The sequence below is a fragment of the Phyllobates terribilis genome, unplaced genomic scaffold (assembly GCF_046119375.1).
Source record: "Phyllobates terribilis strain yellow unplaced genomic scaffold, ASM4611937v1 Scaffold_8__6_contigs__length_399053987, whole genome shotgun sequence".
Lineage (NCBI taxonomy): Eukaryota > Metazoa > Chordata > Amphibia > Anura > Dendrobatidae > Phyllobates > Phyllobates terribilis.
In genome coordinates this window covers 136,779,006-136,806,902 of record NW_027362768.1, presented here as the reverse complement: position 1 = coordinate 136,806,902, position 27,897 = coordinate 136,779,006, and positions in this window count along the sequence as shown.

Sequence of the window (27,897 nt, the reverse complement as noted above, 5' to 3'; positions counted from 1 at the left end):
GCCGCTACAGGGCAGACCGCTAAGGCTGGTGTTGTGGGTGCAGCAGAGCGTAGCATAACTCCCCACGGGAGGAGTATAGCCTCAGGGCAGTGTATGCGGAGGATGGGGGTGATGGTGCAGGGCAGCAGCAGTAACGACACGGAGTCAGTGATGCAGTTCAGGGCCTTTACTCACAGTTCTTATTATCCAGACCACGTCTGCAGGTAACGGCTGCCCACGTCGTACTGTGCTCACCAGGTGAGGGGCTCAGACAACTCCCAGATAACTTTGGAGCGCTTCACAGGACCCCCTTTGTGTGTCCTTTGTCTGGCCTTTCTTACCAACACTTCTGTCCGGCTGCCTCGGGCCTCCTCTTGGTAAACTTGGCGCCAGTTTCCCTGACCCTATGTGGTGCCTTCCTAGCGGGTGGAGCAAGGGGCTGCGCCACATAAAATGTCAGAGCCTCCGGTTTCTAGCTGAGGGTCGTTTCCTGCCTCCACTAGTTCGGGGACCGGTCTCCCCCTTTGGCCTGACCCCTCCACGCAGGTGGATTCGGGCGTGCGGTGGCGACTCGCCCGTCCGCACCCCTGGGATCCCTTCATTCCTCGTTCCTGGAGCCTTCTCCGCTCCTCTTCCTTCCTTCTCCCTCTTGCAGGCCTGGGCCTCTGTTACTAGGCCCGCCTCCGGAGCAGAGCTCATGCAGAGCCCCTGCTCCCTGCCACTTCTGCTCAGACTTCTCTGCACTGAACTAAGATGGTGCCCACCTTTTATACTCCCTTCTCAATGCACCCAGGAACTGCTTCCTCCCTGCTCCTGCACTGCAGGGTTCCCCTTCCTCAGTGTTCCCTCCCCCCACTCCAGCCAGGGACAGGGACTGTCGTGCCCATCTCAGGGGCATATTGGTCGCCCTGCCCCACGGCAATGTGGTGTAATGCATGCTGGTGTCGGGTCCTGATCCACACTCCATCCTTATCTGAGAGTGAGATATCACACCTCTGGGTGAGGTGCAATACGTCTGTAGCAACCGAGCCCTCGGTGCTACAGTTCCATTTATCTTCAGCCTAGGTGACGTATTGTGATACAGGGCCGTGATTTTGGCTATAAAAGGGTCCCCTAGACCCCTACCCCAAGCTTTTTAAGAGAATCATATATGGCGTGCCAGGAGACTCTATGGAATGCTTTCTCAGCATCCAACGAGAGTATCTACTTACAAATTTTTAACTGCATCTAGCCCAGGAAATACTTTGTGCCTAGTAGCAGTGTCTGCTAGTCAGCGGATTATCCCGGCTGTTAAGCAAGCTACACCACCTGTAGTTTGGACACTTAATTTTTTCAAAGGAAATGCTTCGGGACCACGGGATACTTAGTGAAGAGCATCAGGAGGCACCCCAAGGCATAGGGGCTGGGACTGGCACTAGGATGCCTTGCGGTGGACAGCCGAGCTCGATCCTTATAAAAGCTTTTTAACTGCAGCAGCTTTAGTGGACGCTACTGGAGCTGGAATTACGCGGCTGCTGGCATGAGACTTGCCCTCCAATAGATCCTTGTAAATGGATTTAAAGTGTATTCATTCAAATTAGAGGGACAATTTAAATTAAAAAGCTTAGAGCTGCCTCCACCACAGGGGGGCTCTCTCGACCCACCAGCGGACAGGCACCAGTATTGGGAGAGGGGGGCTGGCCGTCAGGGTTCACCGCGGCTCTGGCACAAACCCAGCGACACGGAGGTGGCACGGGCAGGAGCGGACTGGCCGTCTCGGCTTCTCACTTTTTGGATTTTAGAAGGGCATGACATGCCTATATCTGTGTCTCCCCCTCCTTTTACTCCTCCACCTCTTTTTTTTCGCATGACTATATGTACTTGTCACTTTTCCATGTGTTAGTTGTGTCTTCTGAGCAGTTTGTCAGCTTTTGGACACCTTTGAAGCTGTTTTCTATGTGTTTCTATGTGTTTTTGTTTGCCTGCCATTGGTTTTAACGGTGTTCGAAGGTGTTCGACGAACAGTTCGACGAACAGTTCGGCGAACACACGGGTGTTCGACGAACCGAACCGAACTCGAACACTACGGGGGTGGCTCAACACTAAAAAGGACTTTAACCATCTATGAACTCAATTATGATGTGATTGTCCTTTAAAAACTTCACATTATAATAAATATAAAGGCATGCTGATTCTACTAGTTCCACAGCATCCAAATATCGTCTATGTCTGATTTCTATTCTGTTAAGAATACGGAGACATTGCTCGTCGAATAATTATAAGGAGCAAAGCGAAACTATCCAATGAGCTAGCCGTGTAATGCAGGCAGCATCTGCCAGGTGTTTCTGCGCTAAACTGAAATAATAAACTTTACATGACAAGTAGTAGCATGTTAACTATATTTTTATGGGTTACGTTCGAGCTAAGTAGCAATATTCATTATTTACTCACATGCTTTATATAGGTTAAACTAAGAATAGCACTGATCTTTGTTTCCTAGCTGTAGCTATGGGGCTCTGGTGACATTTTGTTTTGCTCCCGTACTTAGGTGATATCCATCTTGAGACTGTTGGAACATAAACGGTGATAACAGGCGAGAGAGCGCACATTTTACTTTGAATCCCGTAATGTGACCTAAAAACAAGAGGTTGAAAATCGAGCTGCTAGAATTGTGCATCACATTAGTGGTTTATTAGAACAAGGCTTGCGGACGACCGCTAATTAGAGGTCCTCACTCTATGTGTCTGCTGTGTCCTTTCGCTCGTTAGTATGTCCTTGTGGCATGAGTGGGGAAAGTCAACGCTATATTGAAAAGTATTTATGTCTATGTATATAGTATTTATGATGGAAACATATTTAAACTTAAGAACTAGAATGGGATTGTTTATTTGCTCTTTGCCGCTTTCATACACCACATTTGCTTTCATTTTGACATTTTGCATTTACTTAAAGGGACATTAAACCAATATATAAATGTTTAAATTAAACAAGAAATGTAGTTGTCTTAATTGTTTGTTAGCCTCCAGTAATGTCTGAATGATTCTGAAACTGTAATTTTTGTAGAAATCCTGTAGTGAACACAAAGGTCACTCCTAATGATCAGCTCCATATTCAGCAGGTAGCCATCTGAAGCCCCGCCTCTGGGAGGCTCTAAGCATTACTGTAGACAAAAGAGGGGAGGGGCTTCTGCTTCAGATAGTTGTCTTACAGCCAAACATACAACACTGAGGAGAAGGAGGGGACATGGCTAAGCATCTGAGACACACAGACGGGGTGAGCTTATGTAGTTTTAATAGTAATATTAGACAAAAATGGTTCAAAAAAATGAGGGGTTTGAGGTAGAAAGTGCTGGAATATTATTTTTTTTGCATTTTCTGTGTTTAGAGTTTTCCAGGACTATATTCATTTTTTACTGTGGACCTAAAAACTATCAAGTAGCTAGTAGTGTTGAGCCACCCCCATAGTGTTCGAGTTCGGTTCGGTTCGTCGAACACCTGTGTGTTCGCCGATCTGTTCGTCGAACTGTTCGTCGAACACCTTCGAACACCGTTAAAACCAATGGCAGGCAAAGAAAAACACATAGAAACACATAGAAAACACCTTCAAAGGTGTCCAAAAGCTGACAAACTGCTCAGAAGACACAACTAACACATGGAAAAGTGACAAGTACATATAGTCATGCGAAAAGAAAAGAGGTGGAGGAGTAAAAGGAGGGGGAGACACAGATATAGGCATGTCATGCCCTTCTAAAATCCAAAAAGTGAGAAGCCGACACGTTCAGTCCGCTCCTGCCCGTGCCACCTCCGTGTCGCCGGGTTTGTGCCAGAGCCGCGGTGAACCCTGACGGCCAGCCCCCCTCTCCCAATACTGGTGCCTGTCCGCTGGTGGGTCGAGCGAGCCCCCCTGTGGTGGAGGCAGCTCTAAGCTTTTTAATTTAAATTGTCTCTCTAATTTGAATAAATACACTTTAAATCCATTTACAAGGATCTATTGGAGGGAAAGTCTCATGCCAGCAGCCGCGTAATTCCAGCTCCAGTAGCGTCCACTAAAGCTGCTGCAGTTAAAAAGCTTTTATAAGGATCGAGCTCGGCTGTCCACCGCAAGGCATCCTACTGCCAGTCCGAGCCCCTATGCCTTGGGGTGCCTCCTGATGCTCTTCACTGAGTATCCCGTGATCCCGAAGCATTTCCTTTGAAAAAATGAAGTGTCCAAACTACAGGTGGTGTAGCTTGCTTAACAGTCGGGATAATCCGCTGACTAGCAGACCCTGCTACTAGGCACAAAGTATTTCCTGGGCTAGATGCAGTTAAAAATTTGTAATTAGATACTCTCGTTGGATGCTGAGAAAGCATTCCATAGAGTCTCCTGGCACGCCATATGATTCTCTTAAAAAGCTTGGGGTAGGGGTCTAGGGGACCCTTTTATAGCCAAAATCACGGCCCTGTATCGCAATACGTCAACTAGGCTGAAGATAAATGGAACTGTAGCACCCTGAGGGCTCGGTTGCTACAGAGGTATTGCACCTCACCCAGAGGTGTGATATCTCACTCTCAGGTAAGGATGTAGTGTGGATCAGGACCCGACACCTGCATGCATTACACCACATTGCCGTGGGGCAGGGCGACCAATATGCCCTTGAGATGGGCATGACAGTCCCTGTCCCTGGCTGGAGTGGGGGGAGGGAACACTGAGGAAGGGGAACCCTGTAGTGCAGGAGCAGGGAGGAAGCAGTTCCTGGGTGCATTGAGAAGGGAGTATAAAAGGTGGGCACCATCTTAGTTCAGTGCAGAGAAGTCTGAGCAGAAGTGACAGGGAGCAGGGGCTCTGCATGAGCTCTGCTCCGGAGGCGGGCCTAGTAACAGAGGCCCAGGCCTGGAAGAGGGAGAAGGAAGGAAGAGGAGCGGAGAAGGCTCCAGGAACGAGGAACGAAGGGATCTCAGGGGTGCGGACGGGCGAGTCGCCACCGCACGCCCGAATCCACCTGCGTGGAGGGGTCAGGCCAAAGGGGGAGACCGGTCCCCGAAACTAGTGGAGGCAGGAAACGACCCTCAGCTAGAAACAGGAGGCTGTGACATTTTATGTGGCTACACCCGCTAGGAAGGCACCACATAGGGTCAGGGAAACTGGCGCCAAGTTTACCAAGAGGAGGCCCAAGGCAGCCGGACAGAAGCGTTGGTAAGAAAGGCCAGACAAAGGACACACAAAGGGGGTCCTGTGAAGCACTCCAAAGTTATCTGGGAGTTGTCTGAGCCCCTCACCTGGTGAGCACAGTACGACGTGGGCAGCCGTTACCTGCAGACGTGGTCTGGATAATAAGAACTGTGAGTAAAGGCCCTGGACTGCATCACTGACTCCGTGTCATTACTGCTGCTGCCCTGCACCATCACCCCCATCCTCCGCATACACTGCCCTGAGGCTATACTCCTCCCGTGGGGAGTTATGCTACGCTCTGCTGCACCCACAACACCAGCCTCAGAGGTCTGCCCTGGAGCAGCGGTTCACTCTGACCGCAATCCACGGGTGGCGTAGTCGGACATTTAAACATCAAAACCACATAAATAGTTCCGCCACTGGTTTGACCGCCCTGAGCCACGGAACCGGGTCGCCGCCACGGAGACTACAACCACCAGCATTCACCAAAAAGGGTCCGGCTCCGGGTGTCCCAAGGCCCAGGGGGCGCGTCAGAACATTTTCATCACCTTTCACAATCACCAATGGGACAAGGCAGGGATGTTCTCTGTCCCCTCTCTTATACATCCTAGTGACGGAGCACCTGCTCTCATCAATTCGCCATAACCCCAATATTAGGTGGATTGAGGTGGGAGGCACCGAGTACAAGTGCTCTCTATTTGCTGATGATGTCCTAGTATATATCACTCAATCACATATATCCATCCATGCTGTTATGGCTGAAATAGATCACTTTGTTAAATGGTCAAATTTTAAAATCAATGTAGCGAAGTCTGAGGCCCTCGATGTCTCCCTCCCCAAATCCATATAGGATTCCATCCAGTCCAACTTTCCCTTTGCCTGGCCCTCACAGGGTATCAAATACTTAGGAATTCCTATTCATAGAGACCTCTCCCATCTATGTTATCTTAATTTTGGGCCCTTTATTGAACAACTCCATACAGACCACGGTTGGCAAGTTAGAACTGTAAGATTCACTACGTGAACCACTGGTGTTTTGTGGAAAAGCACATGTACACTGTGTTCCAAATTATTATGCAAAAAGTGTTTAGGAGTGATAAGGGAAGAATTTGTTTGTTTGTCAGTTAAACTCATTGATGGTGATGTGTGTCAGGGCTCTTTATATCACTGTAAGCAATTGCAGACACCTGTGCTAATTAGTTTGGCAGGTGTGTCAAATGAAAGGCAAGACTACTTAAGAAGGCTGTCTCACATTATTAAGCAGCCTACATTTTCTGCGAAAATGGGAAAGAAAAAGGATGTGTCGGCTGCTGAGAAGCAACAAATTGTGGAGTGTTTAGGTCAAGGCATGACTACAATCAACATTGTGCGATGATCAGGATGAAGTGTCTTGGCAATCAAGAAGTATGTAGCTGATTCACAGTACACACGTGTGCGTGCTGATAAGGGCAAATTGAGGACTCTTTCCTACAGGCAATTACGTCAGGTTGAAAGAGCAGCAGCAAAAAAGCCTTGTCATAGCAGCAGACAAGTTTTTGAAGCTGCTTGTGCCTCCAACGTCCCCCGAACAACAAGATGCAGGGTCCTTCAGAGGTTTGCAGCTGTGCATACGCCATCCTGTCGACCTCCTCTATCCACTTCACACAAGCAGAAACGGCTCCAGTGGGCCAAACATTACATGAAGACTGATTTCAAAACTGTTTTGTTCACGGATGAGTGCCGTGCAGCGCTCGATGGTCCAGATGGATGGAGTGGAGGATGGCTGGTTGATGGACACCCCACGCAAACACGGCTACAGCGCCAACAAGGAGGAGGTGGAGTAATGTTTTGGGCTGGAATCATGGGGAGAGAGATTGTCGGCCCCTTTAGGATCCCTGAAGGCGCTAAAGATGAACTCCATAATGTATGTGGATTTTCTCAAACAGCACTTCCTGCCATGGTTCAAAAAGAAGAACCGTGTATTTCACAGCATGATCATTTTTCTGTATGATAATGCACCATCTCATGCTGCACATAAAACATCTGCATCTCTGGCTGATATGGGCATAAAAGGGGACAAACTTATGGTGTGACCCCCATGCTCCCCTGACCTCTACCCCATTCAGAACCTTTGGAGCATCATTAAAAGGAGTGTCTATGATGGCGGGAGGCAGTTCACATCTAAGCAACAGCTCTGGGAGGGTATTCTGTCCTCATGCAAAACAATTGAAGCAGAAACCATCCAAAACCTGACAAATTCAATGGACGAGAGAGTTCAGAAGCTCCTTTCGAACAAGGGGTCCTATGTGAAAATGTAACATCACCTAGAATAAAGTTTTGAGTTGAAAACTGTTTGATTTCAGTTTCTAACAACCTGCTAATGCTTATAATTTCAAAAATGACCATTTTTTGGTCTTTATTAAAATGAAAAGGTTGATCGAAAAGTTTGGGGGATCTAAGAGTGTGGCAACCCAGTAGTCATGATTACTTCGAATTCTGACAATATGAGGGTCATGCTGCAGGTAGTGCAGCAAGAAGGCACTTATGTGTCTTGCGCATCTCGGAGCCCCAAAATTATTTTCCGGGCTAGATGCAGCTAAAAATTATTATTAATTTTAAATCTGGTGAAGCTTTAGTATAGATGGCCTAATAGGATCAGTGCTGCACACTGCTACAAAGCCCAAATTATTTTCCAGCCAAGATACAGATAAACATGATTAGTAATTTGAAAGCTTAAAACGGTTGGTAGGGTGAGTTTAACCAATCATCAAGCTTTTACTCTCCCCAGGATGACACAGGGGTAGAAAAGTCGTTTCGGATCCATGATTTGTTCATCTTTATGAACGTGAGTCTGTCTACATTATCAGTGGAGAGCCGCGTGCGCTTATCTGTCAGCACACCACCAGCAGCGCTGAACACACGTTCAGACAGAACGCTGGCTGCGGGGCATGACAAGATCTCCAAGGCGTAAGTGGCTAGCTCCGGCCATTTATCCAGATTGGAAGCCCAAAAAGAGCAAGGGTCCAGTGACACAGTCGTGGCTTCAATGTTTACTTGGAGATACTCCTGTACCATCGTCTCTAGGCGTTGACTATGTGTCAGACTTCTTGTCTCCTGTGGCCTTGCAAAGGATGGGCTAAAAAAGTGGTGAAATGATTCCGCAAAATTGATGTTACCAGCAGATACTGTGGTTCTGTTACGGTTTGAGTGCTGAACACTTGACGGTCCCACGGTTGGCAAGTTGGAACTGTGAGATTCACTACGTGCACCACTGGTATTTTGTGGAAAAGCACATGTAAGATTCTGCAACAGTCTCTGCTGATACTCCTGCATGCGTGCATCCCTTTCTATGGCAGGAATAATTTCTGCAAATTTACTTTTGTACCGGGGATCTAACAGTGTGGCAACCCAGTAGTCAGGATTATTTCTAATTCTCACAATTCGAGGGTCATGTTGCAGGTAGTGCAGCAAGAAGGCACTCATGTGTGTTGCGCATCCAGGAGCACCAAGTCCCTGTTGTGTTGGTGGCGAGGTAACAATCATGCTTCCTTGCTCTGTCCTCTCCCCCCAACCTCGCACAACAGAAATGTGATCAAGGTCTCCCTCATCTGATGAGTCTTCCATCAGTTCGTCCTCCACTTCTTCCTGGGCTCCTGCACCTTCCTCACTAGTTTGGCTGCTACCATGCGCCCTGGTAAAACCATCTCCCCCACCCTCACATGCCTGCCGCCTTGGTGCTGCCGACCGTCTGGACCTTGCAGATGTTAGCCCTTCCGCATACAACTCCTCCTCCTCTACTTCCTCCACCTCCTCTTGTGCCACCACCTGACTCCGAATTCTGTTTAACATGTGCTCCAGCATGTAAATCACCGGAATAGTCATGCTGATAATGGCATCATCAGCACTAAACATCTTCGTCGCCATTTTAAAACTGTGCAGAAGGGTGCATAGGTCCCTGATCTGAGACCACTCCTCCAGCGTGATTTGCCCCACCTCTGGATCTCGTTGGCCCAGGCTATACGTCAGAACCTATTGCACCAGGGCTTGTCGGTGCTGCCACAGTCGCTGCAACATGTGCAGAGTTGAATTCCACTGGGTAGGCACATCGCATTTTAGCCGGTGAAGTGGCAGGCCCAACGACTTCTGTAGAGATGTAAGTCGCTGAGCTGCGGGATGCGAACGGCGAAAGTGAGCACACAGCGACCGTGCCCTCTGCAGAAGGCCATCTAGTCTTGGATAGTGGGCTAAAAATTGCTGGACAACCAGGTTCAACATGTGAGCCATACAAGGCACGTGTGTGACATTGACCCGGCGAAGGGCCGCACCCAGGTTTGCAGCATTGTCGCACACGGCCTTCCCTGGTTTCAGGTCCAGTGGAGACAACCATTCATGAAATTGGTTCTCCAGAGCTGACCACAACTCCTCAGCTGTGTGACTCACATTTCCCAGACATTTCAATGTAAAAACCGCCTGATGACGTTGAGCCCTACTGCCAGCATAGTAAGGAGGTGTGCAGGATCCCTTCTGCGCAGTTAGAAAGCTTGTGGCATGACCAGACAGGCTTTGGGTGCAGGTGGAAGACCGAGAGGAGGTTGAGGAGGCAGAAGCAGTGGAGGAACTTTGACATAAAGAGGATTGACGCACAACTCGTGGGGACGGCAAGACTTGGACAGCAGCCCCTTGTCCTGCTGTCACCATAGTTACCCAGTGCCCAGTCAGCGACATGTAACGCCCCTGTCCATGCCTACTCGTCCAAGTGTCTGTGGTGAAATGCACCCTGTCACACACAGAGTTTCTCAAAGAAGCGGTGATGTTGTGTGCGACATGCTGGTGGAGCGCAGGCACACCTTTCTTTGAGAAGTAGTGCCGACTGGGCATCTGGTACTGGGGCACTGCGACGGACATAAGGTCTCGAAAATCCTCTGTGTCCACCAGGCGGAAAGGCAGCATTTCTGTAGCCAAGAACTTGCAGATGGTGAAATTCAACCTCTTAGCTTTCTCATGGCTAGGAGGAAATGGTCTTTTACTTGTCCACATCTGAGGGACCGAGGGCTGGCTATTGTGCTTAGACGGGGTTGATAAGGGTGTCCCCGGCAAACTGCCGGTCTGTGAGGAAGATGCAGGCGGACATGTTAGGTTGCCTTAATCCAAAGGTGGTGCTATCGATGTCGGACAGCGCTCAACACCAGCTGGTGTTACCACCTCCAAAGAAAATGATGACCTGCCAATCACGCTGGCTGTTGCGGGTAAAGAGGTGGCAGGTCTGCGCCCCAAAACAGGTGTGACTGCTGTCCCCCCAGTCACAGAGGATGAAGAGGCCGCGGTTGCACAAGATATGGCAGACGGTTGTTGGCCCTGCCGGCTAGGCCGCATTGTAGCACACTGAGCTTCCCACTGCAACTTATGCTTCATGTCCATGTGCCGGTTCATGCATGAAGTACTCAAACTATGTATTTTTTGGCCTCTACTTAGCTTTTGCTGACAAATGTTACAGATAACACGAGTTGGGTCATCTTTATCGATCTGAAAAAATGCCCAGGCTATGCAAGGCTTAGCACCCATGCGACCTGAAGAGCCACCACGACTTGTGGTGAGAGGCAGAATTGTGTTTGAGGATGCAGTTGTTGACGTGCTTCCAGTACTACGTCTCTGTCCAGGAAGGCGCAACCTGACCTCGTCGTCACTAGCATCTTCCTCCACCTCCTCTGCTGACCTCATCTCTTGGCTGACTGTGGGTTGACAGTAAGTGGGATCTCCAACCTCATCATCATCACCCTGTGCGTTATCACACCCGTCGTCCTCAGAGCCAACCTGTTCCTGCCCTGACAAAAAACTAAAGTTGTCGCTCCAATCAGGTATTTGAGTCTTATCATCGTCTTCCTCATTGTCTCCACCAACAGGAGTTACAGTTTGGGAATGAGGGTCTACATTATGGTCAGAACCTTCTGCGTCTGGTCCTGGATCCGACTCATAAAGATTCTGGGCATCAGTGCAGATCATTTCCTCGTCTGGATTCACAGAAGCGCTGGAGTCGACCTCTGATTCCCAGGCTATAGTATGAGTAAACAGCTCTGCAGACTCAACCATCTGTTCTACCTCATACTCAGACGGGCAGCTGGAGATTTGGGAGCTGTGAGGAAGCAAGTGCGATTGGGGTGACACCTTTGAGGACTGGAGTATTTGTGATGTTGAAGTTGATGTGGAGGAGAGCCCACTTAAAGGAGCACTTGATATCCGTTGAAGCACCTGCTGTTTTTGTGCCTCATCTGGAATTTGTAGCGATTGGCGTGGCCATAAGAAAGGGATCTTATCACATTGTCCGCTAAAAGAAGTAGACATTTTAGTTTGGCTGGAAGATGGTCTTTCTTCTGCAGATGTTACTGTTGCTTTAACACCTACCCCACGGACACAACCTTTTTTCCCCTTCCCAACACGCCTATTCCCCTTTCCACCAGCAGCAGGCCTTTTTCCACTCATTTTGGTGGTTAACTAATTAACAACTCTGGAGTTGTTTGCACAAAAAAACAATGGATGGGAACCGAGCAGAGCTGAGTGGCTAAACTGTGGTATTAGGCCAAAACTATTGGCTGGGTTAGATGCAGAAAAAAATTATATTCAATTTGCAACCTGATGGAGGTCAGTATAGATGGACTAATAGAGAAAGTCCCACACACTGCTAGAAGGCCAAATATTTTTTCAGAGGTAGATGCAGAAAAAAATATATTCAGTTTGCAACCTGATGGAGGTCTGTATAGATGGATTAATAGAACAAGTCCCACACACAGCTAGATGCCCAATATTTTTTCAGAGGTAGATGCAGAAAAAAATATATTCAGTTTGCAACCTGATGGAGGTCAGTATAGATGGACTAATACAACAAGTCCCACACACAGCTAGAAGCCCAATATTTTTTCAGAGGTAGATGCAGAAAAAAATATATTCAGTTTGCAACCTGATGGAGGTCTGTATAGATGGATTAATAGAGCAAGTACCACACACAGCTAGAAGCCCAATATTTTTTCAGAGGTAGATGCAGAAAAAAATATATTCAGTTTGCAACCTGATGGAGGTCAGTATAGATGGACTAATACAACAAGTCCCACACACAGCTAGAAGCCCAATATTTTTTCAGAGGTAGATGCAGAAAAAAATATATTCAGTTTGCAACCTGATGGAGGTCTGTATAGATGGATTAATAGAACAAGTCCCACACACAGCTAGAAGCCCAATATTTTTTCAGAGGTAGATGCAGAAAAAAATATATTCAGTTTGCAACCTGATGGAGGTCAGTATAGATGGACTAATACAACAAGTCCCACACACAGCTAGAAGCCCAATATTTTTTCAGAGGTAGATGCAGAAAAAAATATATTCAGTTTGCAACCTGATGGAGGTCTGTATAGATGGATTAATAGAACAAGTCCCACACACAGCTAGAAGCCCAATATTTTTTCAGAGGTAGATGCAGAAAAAAATATATTCAGTTTGCAACCTGATGGAGGTCTGTATAGATGGATTAATAGAACAAGTCCCACACACAGCTAGAAGCCCAATATTTTTTCAGAGGTAGATGCAGAAAAAAATATATTCAGTTTGCAACCTGATGGAGGTCAGTATAGATGGACTAATACAACAATTCCCACACATAGCTAGAAGCCCAATATTTTTTCAGAGGTAGATGCAGAAAAAAATATATTCAGTTTGCAACCTGATGGAGGTCTGTATAGATGGACTAATACAACAAGTCCCACAAACAGCTAGAAGCCCAATATTTTTTCAGAGGTAGATGCAGAAAAAAATATATTCAGTTTGCAACCTGATGGAGGTCAGTATAGATGGACTAATACAACAAGTCCCACACACAGCTAGAAGCCCAATATTTTTTCAGAGGTAGATGCAGAAAAAAATTATATTCAATTTGCAACCTGATGGAGGTCAGTATAGATGGACTAATAGAATGATGCTATGCCCAAAAGATTTTACTTCACTAGGTGCAGTAAAAAAATTGGTATTCTATACACAGGTGGTATATCTTGCAACACAGATAGGCTACTCCACTGACTAACACACTCTGCAATAGGCCAAAAAGGATTAGCTTTGCTAGATTCAGCCAAATGCTGTGAAAAAAACTTGCACAGCACTGGCACAGACCTGCCTGGCAAAAACTGATAGGAACTGATGTAACCTAGTCCTGAAAAGGACTCCAATTACAATTAGTCTTTACTCCCACAATCTATCTATTTAAGAGCACAGACCTGCCTGATAAAAGTCGTAGGAAATGCTGTAACCTAGTCCTTAAAAGGACTGCAATCACAACTATTCCCTACTCCCAAGCTATCTGTAGATTTGTGCGAAAATTGGCTTGAAATTAACAAGGTATAGCGCACACAGCAACAGCGGTGCCGTCTAACACGCAGCTGCAGCAGTGAGAAAATGGTGGCGACGGGGAAAATGGCTTGGTCTTATAGGGCAAGGACATGTGACATACACTGCCAATGACACATGCCCTTGCTTGTGTGAAAAAAAGCACTTCGCTCCGTGTGTGCGCTGCTGATAGGCTGACAGATTGCACCTCCCCACTGTAAATGCGGGAAAGAGAAAAAAAAAATGGAGATCTTCATTGTTCCTGCAGAGATCCATCCCCTGCCCCTCCCCCCACCCCGCTGTACACTCAAACTGCGTATTAACATTAATTTTCATCATTACTGAGAAAAAATCCAGTTATGATTTTGGTGCACGAACAGTTATCGAACATAACCTCGAACAGCCGAATTTTTCTCAAATTGTTCGTGTTCGCCGAACGGCTCGAACACCGCCCAAAACAGCTCGAATTTGAGATTGGCGAACAGTTCGAGTAGAACAACGCTCATCTCTAGTAGCTAGTTGTTAACTGCCTGCTTGTTCTGTCCAGCATAGATATATGCCGGCACATAGCTGTCGCTGATGACTCCTGCCGGCAATTCTGCAGCTTCCACTGACAACCCATTAACAAAGCAATGGCTTTTCTACTGCTTTGCTCTGTTGACAGGGCATGACTGTCAGCAGCATGCTGATTGACAGTCGGCTTCCCTCTGTAGGAAGCTGGCTGTCAATCAGCATGACGTTAGCAGTTGCGCCCCGTCGACAGAGCAGAGAGGAAGAAGGACAGCTGCTCTGTTGACGTAGTGAACCTGTATTGCAGGCAGGAGCAGTCATTGACCTCTCTGAGCCAGTTCATATAGAACAGGCAGGTACTTGTAGTTACTAACTAGATAGGAACTATCTGCCTTTTAGTTTTTTGTTTTCATGTTTCATAGTAAAAAAATAATTTCGTTCTGGACTACCCCTTTAAAGAATATTTGGTCTTAGGTAGTGGCAATCCACCACCTTCTCTCATTAGAAGCCCTAGTGGCCCATTTTGCAGATATAAGATGATTTTCTTGGGGCCCAGTACGTCTTTTAATTGCATCCAGTGCATAAGTCTCTCCACCCAAATACCTTACATTTTTCTAAAAATGATAAAGGGAATTACTTAAAAGGAATATCTTTAACCTGTACCAAGTCCAGCACTGGCTTTATCATATATACATCTGTATGTAACGAGGTGGCACGGGGTGGTAGTCGTGGTCGAGTTTACTGAGCAACCTCCAGCGAGCAACCCGGCACCTCGCACATGAATAAACGGATAGAGTCAGTGCTTTTAAATAAAACCAACTTTACTGACAGATTGCAGTGTACAGGCAGGTGCAGCAGATATTCTCAGGCCCAGTTCTTATGCAGGGACAATAGGCCGTTTCTCTACCTTCCGACTCAGTTTATCACAGCAGGCAGACTTTCACCTTCAGCACACCCTCTGTCCTGGTTGCCGGTTGTCCTAGGGAAGCTGTGCTACTGGGTTAAGGCTCCTATCCCTTTTTCCACAGTCCCTGTTGTTTCTCGCTGTGCTACTCGGATATAGACATATATATGTACATCCCTTTTCCACAGCCTCTGTTCGGTCCTCAGCTCCTGCTGAGGGCTGTCGGCACTCTCTATCTCTCTCGCGCACCTTCTAACCCTGGCCTGGGTCTATGGCTGCTGGACTCTGCTTAGTGCCTAGTCTCTGTCCTCGGATCCGTGCACCTTCTAACCCTGACTCAGGTCTCTGGCTGCCGGACTCTCTGGTACTCACATGGACCCTTGATGTCTTGTGTACTGGCCTCTTCTCTGAGTGCATTTACACCATCACTGGTCCTTGCTCATGGGCTTATGACCCCACTGCTTCGAGCTGTCCTCGGTCTCGACCTTTCACGAGCAGGTCCTCTCTCGTGGGCTTACGGCCCCCACTGCCTCGACTCCTTCTTTGCGGGGACACCCCTGTATTCTCACAAGCTCCCTTTCTCTGGCTCTTCTCTGACACCTTGTCCTGGGCATGGCCGCCCGGACACTGCCTCTTGACTTCCTGTCTCTAAGCTCACTGCCTCTGCTCCTCCCTGCTACGCTCCTCCCCCTGGCCAGCTCTGCCATGCTGCTGTAACTAGGCAACTACTGCACTGTACAATACAGGGAGAACACATAAGAGCATCAACATTACATTAGACATTACACTCACACAGGGACAAGTACTGCTGCACGTGGAAATAATAACAGGGAAAAGTCCTTCTTAAAGGGGTGGTGGCGTCCATCCCCTTACATGTACAGCAACAAAAAGTCTTTCATGTCTATTAGAATTCATGCAAGGAACTGATCTTATCATTACTGGTGGATTGTTAAATGAACATAAGGGGTCTGTAAAATAAGGAACCCATATACCATTATTGTATAGAAGCCCACTGTAGTCTGAGTCCACTGCTGATAAAATGTTCCAATCCCAAGAGGTAATAGTTCATGTATGCATAGGTGTGGGTGTATGGAGCAGTCTCAGGAGCTGAGCTCGCTCCATAAAGTGAAGGTGCCATCAGTGTTATACATTTGACACCTGCCTTTAATAGCAGCATTTCAATGCCACTGGCAATAGCTGACATCGACATTTGAAAGGCATGATGCCAGTATGGCATCAGATGGTGCTCATGTGAAGCCCAGAGACAGGTTGGTCTTCATAGGAAATTTATATTTTTATTATGCACTGTAATAACAAAGTATAGCAGCATACAGAACAATCACACTTTTTTTTAAATAAAATAATGAAAAAATATATATATTGGTATTGCTATAATTGTACTGATCTAAGAAATCATGTTCCAGGTCAATTTCATTGCACGACAAATGACATAAAAACAAAACAAAAAAAAGTGGTGAAATTGTGTTTTCTTCACTGTTCGGATTTTTTCCCCCCATTTTTTAGTACATTATATGGTAGCATGAATGGTATCATTCAAAACTAAAACTTGTTTGGCAAAAAAAAAACATTATCTAGCTTTGTTAATAGAAAAATAAACAATTATGGCTCTTGGAAGATGAGGAGAAAAAAAGCAAAAGCTGGAAAATTAAAATTAGTTGCGTCGTTAAGGGGATGAGCATGAAGGGGGACCAATTTTTGATATGGTGCCCTTCTTATTTCTATGCTTGTTCCTACTGTAATAGTGGGGAAGGGTGTAGCCTTCCCTTGGTACTGAGATAGTTAAAGGAAGTGTCCCTGAGGTCAGACCTCCCTCTCTGTGGTAGACCAAGCTAAGGGGGTTAGCTGTAGTGGTCCAATTAGTAGAGTAGAGGGGGGACATAGTGCCCTTATCAAGCCTAGAGAGATATAAAGCTTGTTCCTGGTATAATTCCTTCTGGGCTGTAGTACCTGAAAACAGCCACAAGATGCCACTGTTCTGGGTGCAGCTGTCAGGTTGAGTCTGCCAGCAAAGTTATAGATAGTGATGGGTTAAAGATCTGTGATGACAGCTCACTGAGGGTGGGCATATTAGGAAAGTCTCTGTTTAGTTTCCAGAATCAGGAAGTGATTCTTGAGTATGAGTTGAGACCGCAAGTTGTTCAGACAGCCTGATTATAGTGGCTGCTTGGGTAGACGGGAGCTCCGTACCCTCAGACAGCGGGATCCCAGTGTGCAAGTCTCCCCACACAAGAGCACGAGTCCTGTCAGCCCGCCGGAGAAACTCATCAAAGCGTAGTGAGGACATGGGGCACTTCTAGTCTGCAGGAAGCAGAGGAAGCTAAATAGGACTCCAGGCTAAGACATGGGGGAGAGATATCGGATCCAGGTCACTGTCAATACAGAGGAGTCTCTTGGGCCAGGGATTATAGCCACAGAGACGCTCCGCTTAAAGAGGGAACCAGGGCTGAAGCAGTTAACAGCGCCTGTGAGAGAGATGATTGCCTGTCGGGCCTTATCCATTATATCTGACTGTAAATATTGTATATATTCCTCTTCCCCAAGTAAAGTCCAAGTTCTGGTTAAGAACCTCGTGTCCTCTGAAATTATTGCTGCCCTGGTCCCAGAAGAAAATTGCCTGGAGACAGCCGTGATCGGGTGGCTTGAAGTAAGTGAAGAGCACTACATACACAGCCACACTTCAGAGGGAGGACACGTATTGTCTGTAGGGTGCCATAGCGAGAGGGGGCTACAGCTCGCCCACGACTACCTCGCTGGGGCACCTTACATTTGGCGTAGTCGGCAGGATGCAAGCTCCTCGCATGAAGAAAGCGGGGAAGAGCCGACGCAGAACACTGAGGAGATAGTGTTGGAAGGCCTGCGGCCCAAGATGGCGGCCCGAAGCATGGATTCCAAGATGGTGACGACGGCGGTAAAGTCTGGGAGAAGAACCGCCTATCGTGGGAGTGGACGGCGCTGGAGAGCGCGAAAAGATGTCCAGCCCCTACGAGTTCCGGCCTGAAGAGGGAGGGGCCCAGCGGTGAAGATGCGTCCCAGAATGGGACGTTCAGAGAGACTGAGGGCGTGGCGCAGAGTGAAGCCCGGCCCCGTGAGTATCAGCGCGCACAGAGAGGGGGCGCGGCTGAAGGAGGAGCAGCAGAGAGTGACGAGTGACGCGGCGGTCGCATCAGAGGTCCGGCCTAGGAAGAGGCGGAGTTGGACGCGCAGGACGCGTGTCACCAGTAAGCGACCGGCGCCATTTTCTGTCCGGCACGTGAGAGGAAGGAGGTGCTGCGGTGGACGCTCCGAGAGAATGGCAAACGGAGGATCGGACGACCTGTCCGGAGTGTGCGCTGAGGAAGAGATGCTGGAGCTGAGTACCCCAGGGGCTGCAGGCGAGTGTCGCTCACTCGCGGATGCCACCCGTGAGTTTCTACCCCCAGTGGCTGTCCAGTGGTCCACTAGGCCCGAACCGGAGCTGGGCCTGCTTATCCATGAGTTCCGCGTGTGGTGCTGGAGCCGGATGCCGGGAGACCCGTCCCCCTCGGCCGAGGGTGGAGAACATTCTGGTGGGGCCGGAGCACCAGCTGCAGCGGAGCCTGACGGAGGTGAGCAGCCTATACCCCAGCGGCCGGTTCCACCTGCAGCGCCTGCCGCGACAGCTTCCACGGCGACAGGGGGTGGTGCGGAGGCAGAGGCGAGGCCTCCCAGGAAGAGGGCCCCACAAGAGAGCTTTTGGCAGCTGGCAGTGGAGGCCATCAACACCCCCTCGGCGAAGCGTTACGCCGAGCTCGGGAGTCTGAAGTGGACTACCCGCAACCCCCCGATGACGCCACGAGAGCAGCGGCGATGGACCGACACTTTCCTTAGAGACTGGCTGGAAGGGTCCAACGCGGCGCGGAGAGAATCGGTGGAGGCGTCCCAGACTCGGGGGTGAGTCCTCGAGATCCACATCCGTGAGGGGTATGGGATCATGGAGGAAGAGTGGACCGGGGACGAGGTATTTGTCACCCGTGATGTCATCAAGCGTGACTACCTGCCCGACCGTCTCCACAACTTACGTGTGGGGGACATTGTCCACTTCGTCAAGTGTGAATGCTCCAGGGGGTGGTACGCGGCTGCGCTCACCCGACCATACAAGTGGGAAGATGTCCTGGGAAAGGACGAGGAGGTCTTCAAGAGGAGGGCCAAAAGGGAGGCTAAGCAGCGCTGGGCTAGGGAAGCCCCTAAAGGCTTTCTGTCCCCACCTAAGGCCAGTACTCCGCCAACAGAGGAGCCTAGGAGGCGGCAGTGGGGAGATATTGTGAGCGACGAGGAGGAGGATGTCGCAAGCGACAAGGAGGCTGATTTCCTTAGTGAGGTGCCAGAGGAGGGGTCGGCACCACAACACCCAGGAGGGGCTGAGGCAGTTGAGCAAGGGACTGCCAGAGAGACTCAGGCTGGTGCCAGTCAGGAGGTCCATCATTATTCTGTTACCAGCTACGGCCCTACCCAGGTCGGCTGTGGCAGTGCTACGTCCTCGGACAAGGACCCCGGGCCTAGCAGACACCCCGATCAGCCGTGGAAATGGAGGAAGCCACCTTCGTCTGCAGCATGGGCCGCCTTCATGAAGGAGCGACGGGAGGCCCGGAAGAAGTGAGTAGGCTAAAAGGTCCGTTGACCTTTCACTTCTTCTCCTACTAGGACCCATCGGTGGTGGTCCTGTCTGTAGTTTGGGACTGTTACCCAGTGGGGGCGGAGTGCCCCATGTTGACTTAAGTTAAAAGGAAAAAAAAAAAAAAATGGAGGACTGTTCCCCTACCTCCTAGGCCAGGAAGTACTTAAGCAGCACCCAAAAGTTGCGTGCCAGGGAGAGCTGCTCTTTTTGTTTTTACTTTTGTTTTCTTTTTGTTGCGCTTGTTGCGCCTTTTTCTCCTGGAATTTAAAATGCTGAGGCACACCTTGAGGATGGATATCCTCCAAATCTAAAAGACTTGCGGCCTGGCGGGAAAAACCGGTGACCCCCGCTAGGGCCAAGAGGAAAGAGACTCACAGGGTATTTATTACCTGTGACTGTGTGCCTCAGAATGTAGCCCCAGGAGGGGATTGGGGGCTATTGAGGTGTTGACCTGACTTAAAACTGTGGACACTTCGCTTCCAGCGTCCTTATCCAAAAGGACCGGTGCCTCGGAAAAAAAGTTGATAATGGACTGTCCTGAATTGCTGTTCCAGGGCCCTTAACTGAGAAGGGCCGGTCTTCCATCCAAGAAGATGACCTCAGGACCAGTCATTTACTAAAAATGTTTTAGTAAAATTTAGTTATGCAACATAATTTTATAGCTGTTGATTGATGTTTATTGCTTAGTGTGGTCAGGGACGACCAACATTAAAGTGTCGGGGAATGTAATAGTGGGGAAGGGTGTAGCCTTCCCTTGGTACTGAGATAGTTAAAGGAAGTGTCCCTGAGGTCAGACCTCCCTCTCTGTGGTAGACCAAGCTAAGGGGGTTAGCTGTAGTGGTCTAGTTAGTAGAGTAGAGGGGGGACTTAGTGCCCTTATCAAGCCTAGAGAGATATAAAGCTTGTTCCTGGTATAATTCCTTCTGGGCTGTAGTACCTAAAAACAGCCACAAGATGCCACTGTTCTGGGTGCAGATGTCAGGTTGAGTCTGCCAGCAAAGTTATAGATAGTGATGGGTTAAAATTCTGTGATGACAGCTCACTGAGGGTGGGCATATTAGGAAAGTCTCTGTTTAGTTTCCAGAATCAGGAAGTGATTCTTGAGTACGAGCTGAGACCGCAAGTTGTTCAGACAGCCTGATTATAGTGGCTGCTAGGGTAGATGGGAGCTCCGTACCCTCAGACAGCGGGATCCCAGTGTGCAAGTCTCCCCACACAAGAGCACGAGTCCTGTCAGCCCGCCGGAGAAACTCATCAAAGCGTAGTGAGGACACGGGGCACTTCTAGTCTGCAGGAAGCAGAGGAAGCTAAATAGGACTCCAGGCTAAGAAGTGGGGGAGAGATATCGGATCCAGGTCACTGTCAATACAGAGGAGTCTCTTGGGCCAGGGATTATAGTCACAGAGATGCTCCGCTTAAAGAGGGAACCAGGGCTGAAGCAGTTAACAGCGCCTGTGAGAGAGATGATTGCCTGTCGGGCCTTATCCATTATATCTGACTGTAAATATTGTATATATTCCTCTTCCCCAAGTAAAGTCCAAGTTCTGGTTAAGAACCTCGTGTCCTCTGAAATTATTGCTGCCCTGGTCCCAGAAGAAAATTGCCTGGAGACAGCCGCGATCAGATGGCTTGAAGTAAGTGAAGAGCACTACATACACAGCCACACTTCAGAGGGAGGACACGTATTGTCTGTAGGGTGCCATAGCGAGAGGGGGCTACAGCTCGCCCACGACTACCTCGCTGGGGCACCTTACACTACTTTTTGATTGGGATAGTTTTTTGCACTAAACAGAGATGAGCGGATCAGGCAAAATCGCAATTTATATGTTTGCGTTGTTATACCCAGGGAAATTCAAGAATAACTTCTCCTCAAATATAATGTTCCTTATGCTCTGGCCTCTGGGGTCCCTCTCCAGACCCCAATACTTAAACATTAAATGTAAAAAAAAAAAAAAAAAATGCTTATACTCACCTTACCACTCACTTCTCCGGCCCCTCCACTCCACATTGCGTCCTCTTCAGTCCTCGCTGCATTTTCATATCACCGCCACTTATACTGAAATCCTCGGGGCTCTCTCGCTGGTTCGGGACTTTCAGCTGTGATGTGGTCTGCTCTGCGCAAGGTCATGGTGCATTCCATGACTTCATGACACTGTGACCTTTCACGTACTTGCGAAGAATGCTCCAGGACCCTCATCAAAGCCAGAAGTCCCGGCCCAGAGTGAGAGGCCCGTGGATTTTAGTGAGAGTAAATACCAATCTGAAGATGTGGCAAGAATCGTAGTGCTGATTGTGAGAAGCCAGAGAGGTGAGTATGTGATGAGTGCCTTCATATTGTGTTCATGGATACCATCTGGGCATATGTCCAAAACCCCCCCGCAAAACAGGGTTCGGACGTATGAGTTGGTGGGGCCATAGACTGTAATTGTGATGGCTGAGCGAACGTGCTCTCTGACATGCACGATTTTCGGGAGTGTACACCTAGAGAAGGCTGAAATCCAGACGCAGTCTACTACTTCTGAGTATCCACCTTCTGTAGGCATACACTCCCGAAAATGGTTCACGTCAGAGCGCACGTTCACTCAGCCATCAGCATTATAGTCTATGGCCTCGCCGGCACATATGTCTGAACCCTGTTTTGCATGGAGGTGTTCGGACGTATGCCCCAACGGGACCCACGAACATAATGTGAAAGCACCCTAAAGAATTTTTTTAACATTTTGATGACTTTTTATGCTTCAGAAAAATGGCAACCAGTGGCTCTTATTTTGCTGAATCCAATGTGGAAGTGAATTACGAAAAACTCACATTTTTGTGCATTTATTCGCTCATCTTTGGTACTAAAGCAAATGTTATATATGTAGGCAAAATCCACTAATTTCGGAAAGTAGATGTAAATGTAGTTGTAGATGTCTGGCTTAACCCAAATTGCACAATAATAATTTCGATTTGAAAAACCTATAAGTAAAACAGTAAAAGATGTTTCCATTGATGGAGAAATGTATACTTTTAATTTATCTGCATCCTTAAAGCTTATTATCTATCTATTACTATGTACAAAGTCACAGAGATACAGGAGGAGGAGGGGGCTACTAATAACGTTTCCTAAAAATAACTTATTCAATGTTAATGTTCGGCTGATCTGCTAATATTCTCCTTCTGAACGTTTCTCTTTCTGTGATGTGTTTCCGTTAACAAATCATGTACAGATAGCGTCTGTGAACATTCAAATGAAGTATTTGTGCTAGTAGCTTATCTGCTAAATTGCAATCACATCACACTCTCTTCTCTTTGAAAATGTACATGTCGAAATCTCTATATCTTTTCCCACAGAGCTTTTAATTACAGAGATTTTTTTTTTTGCAATAGTTGATGATTTTCACCAGAGTAATTATAATTAATGAAGTGTCATTTTACCTCTAATACCACGGCTTTCTTCGCTGTATTTATGATCGCGCTTCTCTTCTTGTATAACAATTGATTTATAGAGGCGAATTGAAGCAGTAGCTTTACACCGAGACATTGACACTGTCACTTCTTATGTTGACATTGACAAGGTCATCTTGGATAAGAATACAGTACATCATGTCTTCCTGGAACCTTCATACAACCTCCCAATAAATGTTGTCCATGTGCTTCACCATGGTATGATTTATATGCGATCATGACTTTTTTTAATAGCTGATACATTTCTGTATGTTATGTAGGATATTCATCAAGAGAAAGGAAAACCCTGACTAAAGGCATACTGTCGAAACGCGTGAGCCTGCTAAATTATTTTCTGAAAGTGAGATTCACTTAGGAATTATATTGGATTTAATCTATAAACTAAAGAGTTGTGTTTGTACTCTACAGACTCAATGTAAGTCTTCAAACAGAGGATGGTCAGATGTCTGAGATGGTTTAATGAATCCTGCATTAAGCAGGGGGTTGGATACGATGATCCTGGAGGTCCCTTCCAACGCTAACATTCTAGGATTCTAGGAATCTATGACTCTTCAGCTGGATCTTGGATCTTTTTTTTTTTGTTTTGATCATTGTATGTTGCTCGGACGCCTCTGTGCCAGCGATATATATCCACCATAGAACACTATTCATCGGTAAACTGACTCTCTTTTCCTTATGCAGGATATTAGACTATTTGCTACCTGAGAGAATCAATAGAAATGGTCATTGATCCTTTTGATAAATTCATCTGATGGCCAACGCAATTAATGCAGTGACTAACAGTTACAAAGTCATTTATTCAACCAAAATGAGATTTTTTTCATTTATTCAACCAAAATTAGATTTCAGTACCCCTCTTAATTACTCCAAAGCGCTCACTAGTACTGTAGGCGCCTTCCTTCTATCTAAATTGCTTTCCACTGCCTGTTGTCAAGTGTAATCCATCTCAAAAAGCAGAGACGCCAAGGCGAAGTAGGGCTGTTTTTTGTCTTTTCTAATGCTCTATTGCCTGTCAAACTGTTTAAGGGCATAATAGAGATGGGATTTAAAATTTTGCCAAGCAACCCACTGGACAATGATAGGAGGAACTCATGCTGGAAAGTGAGGTATTGAAGTTGAAGGTTGATAAAGAGGAACCGGTCAATGAAAAATAGTAAGGGAGAAGTTAAAAAGATGACAATCTGGACAGTTCCTAGGCAAATTACAAATTATGCACAACAAAAGTAGTTTTGGCTTGTTTTGGGAGATAAAGGCAGCAAAACCATGCTTTTAATAGGGCTTGGGGTTAAAATCGTTTGCTGTAAGGATAAGTGAATCTGCCAAAATTCAATGTCAGCATATTTACTTGCATTCAGCTAGAAGTTTAAATTCCCATAGAATTTATTTGATATGAATTGGATGTTCATTATAATCCAGAACCAAAAGTATAATAACCATAAGTAATAAAATATTTAAGAAAATGATGCTCATCCGGCCCTCATCTGTTCCGCCGTGCAGTTCTGATCCAGTCCAGTTGTCTTCCTCAATCTGGTCTTCAATGGTAAATGTGGGGCTAATGACTAGGCCCTGTGACATCTGTTGCCCCACAGGATCATCATGCCACGGTTCCTAGTCAGCACCAGAGGTCCCGAACATGCCACTGAAGACTGTAATGAACATAAGTAAAACTGCATGGTAGAAAGGTGAGGCCTGGATAACTATAATGTTTTTAACTCTTACCCAGTGACTGGCTGCCATATTGCTGGATTTTCCAAAAGCTAATCGCCAAAAAAATCAGATTCTGGCAAATCCAAATTTTTTGACAAATTCAAGATGAATTCAATTCTTTTTCTCTAGTTGATTGAAAAGTTGATTGAAAAAGTTTCCCACCAAAACAAATATATTTCCAACAATGTAATTACTATGGCAGTATTAACATATGTATATCCCCTGGAAGCATCTCTGACTCCCAGGTCACTGATGTCATCAATGTTGTCAGAGGTATTAAGCCACTTTTACATACTCACAATAAAACATACAAAAACAAAACTAAAATGGATTTTCCTGGGAAATATATTAAGGAACATCCTTTCCAGGGTAATGACTTGTATATAAGGCAAAATAAATAACCAAAAACAAAAATACTCCTCCACACCATAGGTTATGTTCCCACGTAGAGTTTTTGATGCGTTTTTGCACTTTTGTATTGCTTTCAACCATGACAAATGCATTCACCGGGAAATGTGATTTTAACATTTTACAACCTTATCTGGCCAGGTGGTGTGTGACACATCATCAAACACATCCTGTTTCATTTATGAAGGAGGGACTCTGAAAGTCACAAAGCCTAATTTTATAGGGCCATCAGGCGTCCTTTACTATTCTTAAAGGGCAAACAGTGGGCCCTCACTATTCTTAGAGAGCTATCAGCCGGCTATGCTTTCTTGTTCCCATTACTAAAGAGTGGGTGTCCTATACTGTTATTGTGTATGCAGTGAGTGTCAGGGCTGTGACAATTGTGGAACCCCACGACTGACAGGGGGCAGGACTCCCACAGATTGAGATAAGTCTTGCATTCTAATTTCATGATTAATACCTGGGCAAAAGCTAGTATTGTCTAATGTGAATGGTGGTAGGGACCCATGTGCAAACTTTTTTCTGGCAACGTGTTCTAATTATCTATGACAGTAGCTTGGCAACTGTTAGTGTATCTTTATGTAATTTCGTGTTGCATTATATGTGGGTTATCTTCTGCCACCGTGGTTCAGTCTGATTATTGTGGCATTCCACGACTGACAGGGGAGGCAGGATTCCCATATATTGAGAAGTCTTGCACTCTTATTTCATTATTAAAGCCTGGGCAGAATCTAGTATTGTCTAATGTGAATGGTGGAAGGGACCCATGTGCAACCTTTATCAGTTTCCGGCTACGTATTCTAATTATCTATGAAAATAGCTTGGTAAATCTTTACTGTATCCATATGTAATTTTTACCGTAATATGTGTGGTTTATTATCTGCCACCGTGGGTCAGTCGGGGAAATATTTATCTATACTCCTAATTTGGAGTGGAATTAGATTTTTTCACCGGTATTGTTTATTGATGGTATTTCCTGGTGGTATTTGTATATCTGTGATTCATCACTGACATAGGTGGATGGATTCTGACTTAGAGATAATTTATTAGTGGTTCTCGGTGTCATCCGCACGAGTGCCACAGACTGCTTTATAATAAGTGATATATCTATTGATTGTCAGAGGATGGGTCACATTTTTACTTGTGTCTGTTTCTATGGTATTAGATGTCTTTAGTGAGTTGTATGACACTATTTTAATATAATCTATTAAAAGTTATCTTTTAGATGGGTTTTTCCATGTGAGACGTATTTACATACCCATGAGTATATCCTATTTTTGTGATCTGAGTGGCAGGGCTGCCCAAAATTTGGACACACCCCAATACCTCTTTAAAAATTTGGACGCACCACAATACCCATTTGAAGAGACTTAGAGGAGGGCCTCCTGAAAACAATATTCCCATTATTAGGAAGTGGGTCTCCCAGACTGTTTGCCTATGCAGTGAATGCAAGGGCTGCCAAAAATTTGAACCTACTCCAATGCCCCTTGGAAGAGACGTAGAGGAGGGCCTCCTGAAAAAAAATGTTCCCATTATTAGGAAGTGGGTCTCCCATTGTGTTTGCCTATGCAGTGAATGCAAGGGTTGCCAAAAATTTGGAGGCACTTCAATGCCCCATGGAAGAGACATGGAGGTCAGAGGGCCTCCTGAAAACAATGTTCCCATTATTAGGAAGTGGGTCTCCCATAGTGTTGGCTTATGTAGTGAAAGCAAGGGTTGCCAAAAATTTGGAGGCACTCCAATGCCCCTTTGAAGAGACATGGAGGTCAGAGCACCTCATGAAAAAATGTTCAAAATATTAGGAAGTGGGTCTCCCAAAGTGTTGGCCTATGCAGTGAATTCAAGCGCTGCCAAAGTTGGGAGGCACTCCAATGCCCCTTGGAAGAGATGTGGAGGTCAGAGGTCCTCCTGAAAACAGTGTTCCCATTATTAAGAAGTGTGTCTCCCATTGTGTTTGCCTATGCAGTGAATGCAAGGGCTGCCAAAAATTTGGAGGCACTCCAATGCCGCTTGGAAGAGACGTAGAGGGCCTCATGAAAAAATTTTCCCATTATTAGGAAGTGGGTCTCCCATAGTGTTGGCCTATGGAGTGAATACAAGGGCTGCCAAAAAATGGGAGGCACTCCAATACCTCTTGGAAGAGACGTAGAGGGCCTCATGAAAAAATGTTCCCATTATTAGGAAGTGGGTCTCCCATAGTGTTGGCCTATGCAGTGAATTGCAAGGGCTGCCAAAAATTGGGAGGCATTCCAATGCCCCTTGGAAGAGACATAGAGGGCCTCATGATAAATGTTCCCATTATTAGGAAGTGGGTCTCCCACAGTGTTGGCCTATGCAGTGAATGCAAGGGCTGCCAACATTTGGGAGGCACTCCAATGCCGCTTGGAAGAGATGTAAAGGGCCTCATGAAAAAAAATTCCCATTATTAGGAAGTGGGTTTCCCATAGTGTTGGCCTATACAGTTTATGCAAGGGCTGCCAAAATTTGGGAGATACTCCAATGCTCCTTGGAAAAGATGTGGAGGAAGGACTAATAAAAAATTGTTCCCATTAGAAAGGAGCAGGTCTCCCATACTTATAATGCCCATGCACAAAGTGTAAGGGCTGACAAATATTTACCCCCGTGAGGTATACATGAACATACTGTATAAAAATTTTTTTTTACGGGCATCATAAACACCCTTTAAAAAATTTATGTGGGTGTTGCATCATGTACCATGGTCACCCTGGTGATATGATGGTGGAGGATAAGGATTAGGAGAAGGAGGAGGACAAGAGCAAATAGCCAAAATCAGGAAGCATATACCCATGTGTGG